Here is a 6601-nt window from a genome sequence, read left to right on the forward strand (position 1 = left end):
AAATATCCGTTTGCGATTATTCCATCATTCATTATATCGATACAGAGAAAATATGCCTTATTTGTTCGAACGGAATGTCAAGGGCATGTTTCTTGACAGCTGCGGTATTACAAAAACTCTTTGAGGCACAGAGTAAAACTGGTGGCAAACAACTAGTAGTGAAACAAGGGTGATGGTGGAGTAAGCGATTTCATTTTCCACTTATGATGATGGATTCTCGTTACATTTGATCAAAACGAGTACGAGGTATTCCGCGCATAGTTGACTTTTAAATTGATCGAAAACAACCATGAAGAGTCGGCGAAGTACTATGCTGTGTTCAAACGAATGCCAACGGATCTAATCACATACATGGACAGGTTTTTCCCACAAGGGGCCAGTTGCTCAAAACCTCAGTTAAATTTAATAGTACCTTACCTTAGTCATCCGTTAAATCCATAACACACCTTAACGGTCAGTTAAATTTATGTTTTTATAAAAAAATATTAATTAGACATTTGAGAAACATCGTTTTAAAGTGACACTCTTATTCAAAATCAATACATACACATGTATAACACACATTAATATTTACTGATAAACCTGTAACTTCTCACTAAGTAAAACATTTATCGAAAATATTATTTACTGATAACAAGATCGTCATCCGTGTATTTAACAGAAGAAAGCGCAACCATATCAAATGATTGGTGATTACTAAAAGATTTGCTGTCTCATTTCTTTTAAATTTAACTTGGTATCTATCAGAAGAACCATTTGTTTCGACATTTATTCATCCTTTTTGAAATATTGAAACAACATTATTAATTGTGGTAAATCTTATCTAGGATAATGAGTTCATCTTTAAGTTTATGGATCCAGAATATTTCCTTACATAGGCGGTCTTAATTATTATGAACAACATCTATGGGAAGAAAAGAAACATCTGACAATAAGCAGTCGTTGTCGTGTGATCCAAAATGGATTGCGACAATTGATGGAAGGTTGATTAAACAAATTTTGATATCAAATCTATGTGAATTCATTCTGCGAGACACAAATAGATTAGTTTTGAACATATTGAATATAACATTTTTACATGTTACAAGATATATTAGATCGCTAGAAAAACAATTAAATTCAAATGTAAATTATATGTTAAACCTGTGAGGCTACTATGAAATTGGAAACTAACATTGATAGTGTTACAATGTAAACATTTACGTCTTAAACATTTATTGGAGGAACACGGTTTAGTATCGAGAGTACTATTTTTGAGACAATCCTGCGTATTTTAAGGGCGTCTAGAAGCCATTTCATGTAGAGATTTTGTTATCAAAAATAATCAAAATGTTCCAATATTTATGTATAATATCACGCCGTTTATTCGTTTGCTACTTCCTCCGTAGAAAATACAACATCGTAACAGAATTTTTTCATTTCTGTCAAGTGTTTTTCCATTGGTGATGTATTTACTTCAAACAGCAGCTAGTGTTTGAGGTAAAGGAGCTTTCGGCAGCGTGAGTGTGAGTCTGGTTCATAAGAAAATAAAAGTAGCAAGTGCTACTTCGCTCGAATAAGATAAGTTGTTTTCGTTTTGTTTAAACATGTGTCACTTTTGGACGCAGATAAGGTTTTTAGAACAGGTGTTAAACTTCAAATTGTGATGCTTCGTTACTCGTTGGATGTGTACAAATATGTACATATGCTTATATTTTCACTTGTGGACAAACTTAAAACTGGAAATATAGATTGGTTCTGCGTTGCATTATATGAATGAACGGTGTATATTGTATGGCGATTTGAAATCCGGAAATACATGGATGGATACTGGCAAGAACATCTTAACAGATTTCAGTTTGTCGATAAAAAAGAAATGATAACAGACAGAAACCAAAATGTACACAAGTCCTTATCGCCCACTAATTTTGTTCTACAACGACAGTGTTGAAGATGGACTCATGGAGAGGCATGACTTTGAATTCTTTGCATTATTTAAGACGATGTTTTACATTCGATTTCATTTTCAAACCGCGCGTGGAAATTGCAAGAACCCAACGTATATATAAAAGAACTTATTGGTTTTAACGATGTGTTGTATAGGGATAATTCTTTCAAAGTTTTTGAGATGTTATTTTTAAATTACAAACAATAAGATCATTAAAATCTGTTCTGCGGGTCTCTTGTTTACATCGGATAGAGCAAACTTTGCATAGGGAGTTTGTTAAATGTACATTTGTGGTTGATACACTTTTTCTTTCCCATTGTCAGTTGCCAACAATATATGGAAATATGGAATGGACTTCTGTACATTCTGCCTGTCATCGGTGTTTCTTAAAGTACAACGATGACTGCCCACATTGTTGGATAAACCCTCCGGTACGAAGAATGCATAGAGGAAACTTAAAACGTTACTAAACAGATTGGACAATATAAACAATAGTAACTCAGAAGTTGAAGTTGATTTTTTATCCTGCCTACTCATTACTCAATACTGTTTTTCCAATAGTCCTTTGTCAGCTAACAGCTAAGTTTTACTTAAATGTTTCAAGAATAGGTCTCGAACATTGCTGTGTGTAATAAAAAGGTAATACTTTACGTGAATCAGCGTATAATTTCGGTGTGTTGGAACTGTTATTTATGCCTTGAGAAGAGCCCATTGTACAGGCAACGCTATAGCGTTATTCAGCTGACGAGAACTACAAAAAAACAGACTGTTACGGGGCTTCAACATTTCTACGTCAGTAATGCTGACTTTTAGTTAAGCAACTGATTTGAATCGTCAAGACACTTATGGAGCTAAAGGAAACTGGAACTACAACTGGAAATTCAACAATCTCCCAAAAATAAACAAAATATACTTGTTTTCACAAAAAAATAATTATCAAAAGTAACAATGAAGTGAAAATGAATCATCTATTAACAAGTCAACTCGTACAATTGTGTATAAATGCATTCTTGATATCTTCAAAATTTTCAGATAATGTAACATCGAATTAATTTTGCTCTGTAGAATATCCTCATAAGTTACTTCATATTGATTTGATATGATATATTATGTATTTTGTTTAGTTCGCCATAATTTATATCCGTTACATACTGAAACTTATATATTCCTTATAAGATCCATCCTATGTGCTATTTCCTTATGTTTTATAGTTTGATTTGTTTAAATGTATGTATATGTCACAAGAAACTATGTAGTTTACGTGAATAGAAATGTGTTCTGTTCTGTTCGTCATAATATCACATAAATGATCAATTGTACAAATACAGAGCAATGTTGAAAGGAAGACCCAGCTGGAAAAAAAAACAGAAATGAGGCAGACTGGGAGCAGCTTTAAGACTATCAACCTTGATGCGTGGGAAGAAATGGTAATTATGCTCATCAGTCACATACAAACATAACCTGTTAACAATTTAATCGATCCGATCCAATAGTGCTTGCTCTTAAAATATATAGATCCATTTCAAATTTATTGAAATTGTATTGCTTAAGCGAATTAATGCTTACCTTATGTTTTCTAATGATTTGTACAGATTTATCAGCGATATAAAAAATCTAAATTTTTTTGGTTTAAAAAACTGAGAAATTACTGTTTGATATTTTCTTTGCTTCAATATTTATCCCGCTCTCACTTCCATATCTAACAGAGTTGAGAATCATCTCAATGATGTATTTTCTTGTATGCTGCTACGTTCGCAGCCAATTAAAGCTGCATTCTCACAGATATACCAACTTGTTTTTATTGTTTGTCTTGGAAAGAGCAAATTTGGGGTAACCTCAATGATTGAACGGAAAAAAGAAGTGCTCAGTAGAACAGTTACCATTGTACTAAAGCATTACATTCATATCAGAAACTGCTGTTGTTGAGTAAAGTATAAAATATAATTCTTTAAACCTTAAATTCTATATTTGATTTATGACATTGTTTTAGTGTAAGTAAAGTGTAAAGTAAAGTGATTGCTTATTATAGTGTCACCCCTCTTAGTTAAGAGCCAGCCCGTTGGGCTTATGAGACACCTACATTCGTGAACATCTTTACCCCGATTCCTATCCCAAATGCCAGGTGCCTGGCAGGAAGGCAATCGGAACCCTTCGAATTAACTAGCTGCTGGGTCGGCAACCGGCCATGTCAGAACAAGCCCCGTGTGAGACTCGAACCTTCGACCTCCCGCTCCATAGGCGGACGCCTTAACCACTAGGCCACGGAGACGGTGTAATTCAGCCATATTTGAGCGTAAATGGAATGCTGTTATATTTAACTTAATTTAATGTAGGAACCCAATTAGTTTAAAGTGACACTCAAAATCAATAAATTCATAAGAACCATAGTAATTGACATTTATTCATCCATTTTTGGATATTTAAACAATTGTATTAATTGTGGAGTAAGAGTGCATCTATAATAATGATTTTATTGCAATAAATTAAATAATATATATTGTATAATTAACAAAAAATAGTATTCATATCATGTTAAAACAATTGCCAATACCCATTTTTCTTAAAGCTTGAGTAACGCTTTTAGACATAAAAGATTCATTTTGGACCTTAATGATGACTGCTATCTCATCATATTCAATCTGTGAGAGTGAAGCTTTAAAGTACTGTATTTATTTATTTTTTGTAGATCTACTTTGTTTTCACTAGCCGCGTCAATGTTTGTTTCCCAGCATTTAGTTCTTACAAAGTTTCCACTCGCCAAGCCAAGGCAATTTTACCTTTAAGAAATAGAGATTTTAAGAAAGTAACATGTCAAATAAGATTCTAAAGTAAAACTTACCGTTTTTGTGTTTTTTTTCTTTGTTTAAAACCCCTCAAAGATTAATTTTGTAAACGGTGTCATAAACAATATTTATGCGACAAACTACAGAAACAAGCTCAGTAGCAAACAGTTTAAACATAAACCCGGTTTAATGGCACTGGGTAAACGCCAAAGACATAGAACATAAAAACAAAATATTAGGGATGCAAACGAATGACAAAACTAATATTCGAATATTCGAATATTCGAATAACAAAATACATCTTTTAGAAGTTGTAGCAAAATATTATTATTATTATTATTCGCTTAAGAAATAGCCGGGGAATTTTAACACTTCTTTGTCGTAGCTAGTACGCGCAGCGGACCCCGATTTTCCATAAATGAGCCTCTAAAATTCCCAACTTTAGAAAAAAAGGCAAAAGATTATGAACAAACTAACAAAATCAAATTATTTCAATTTCACTGCGTTCATTTTTGTAAAAATGTGAAATTTGATGGATTGGTGGACAAATGGCGTTATGCGCCAGCGAAGGTCTTTCCGTAGGTCGAGCAGCCTCGTTCTGGAATAGACCTCTGCTAAATATAACTATGAAAAAGCCATTCGTTCGCGATTTAAGCAATTTTGCACAAAAGACAACACATTGGTGTGAAGGCCGATTCCTTAAATTCTTGATCAGCAAAGGGATATCAATTTAGCAAAAATGATTGAAATCTTTGATGTCACTTGTCTCTTAGCCAAATATTGGAAAAAAATCAAATGGGTTTTCTATAGTACCCGACGGTTTTGTCCCTAGATGTAAGATGACTTGTGTTTTAGTGTATTGTCATCAGTGTAAATACAACAACAAACTTGTGGTCAAAATTAGTATTATTCTATTTATTCAACAACAAAAATCGAATATTCGAACACCTATTTTGATATTCGAGTACCAAACATTTGATCGAATATTCGAATATTCGTTAGTATCCTTAACAAGAAACATGGAAGTACAGTACAAAACTCCATAAACAACACAGTGCAAATTTCCTTTAAGCTCAGTGAGCACCGATATTGTTGTGGTATTTCACTTCTTCCTGATGTCATATTACATACCACAATGTTTTAATGTCTCACTCATTCAATAAGGTCATATTAAGTTAATGATTCTGTTTGATATTATAATTTCAGCTTCTTGAGTTACAACAGAGGATGCGAAGAATAATCTTCAGCTACGAATAGGGATGGCCCTGGAACAGCAAAATCCCTATTCTTTCTTCCATAGACTCAACATGAAAGAAAACGCTCCAGACCGTTTTTAAACAGTCTCATTAAAAACTGTGTTCAGCTGTATCATTCAACAGTATAAGATCCAATTTAATGATATGTAAACTGCACTGTGGTGTGATATTGCTCAAGTAACTTACTGCCTTCTCATCCAAGATTTTAACTTAGGTCCCTGATATATATATATATATATATATATATATATATATATATATATATATATATATAACAATCTTTTTGCATTGACCTGTACAGGAAATGTGCCTACAACGTTTTGGTAACAACGCAAAATACATCGAGCTTAAAGTTCAAGATTGTTATTTATGATATTAAATTATAATTGCAATGTTACTAAGGTTAGCGCAAATATGGAACCGACAACAATAACAAATCTTTATATAACACACACAAACAATGTTGTGACGAGAAAGTGATACCATTATAATACAGCTGAGTGAAGGGCTTCTGGTATGAAATATATTTAAAAGGAAAATATTTTCCATACATTCGTATTTTGGGTGGCATAGACCATGCAAATTGAGGATGGTTTAGCCTAGGTTGATAGATAAAAATGTTTGACTGTTGAATT

This window comes from Mya arenaria, chromosome 1 (assembly GCF_026914265.1).
Source record: "Mya arenaria isolate MELC-2E11 chromosome 1, ASM2691426v1".
Taxonomy (NCBI): domain Eukaryota; kingdom Metazoa; phylum Mollusca; class Bivalvia; order Myida; family Myidae; genus Mya; species Mya arenaria.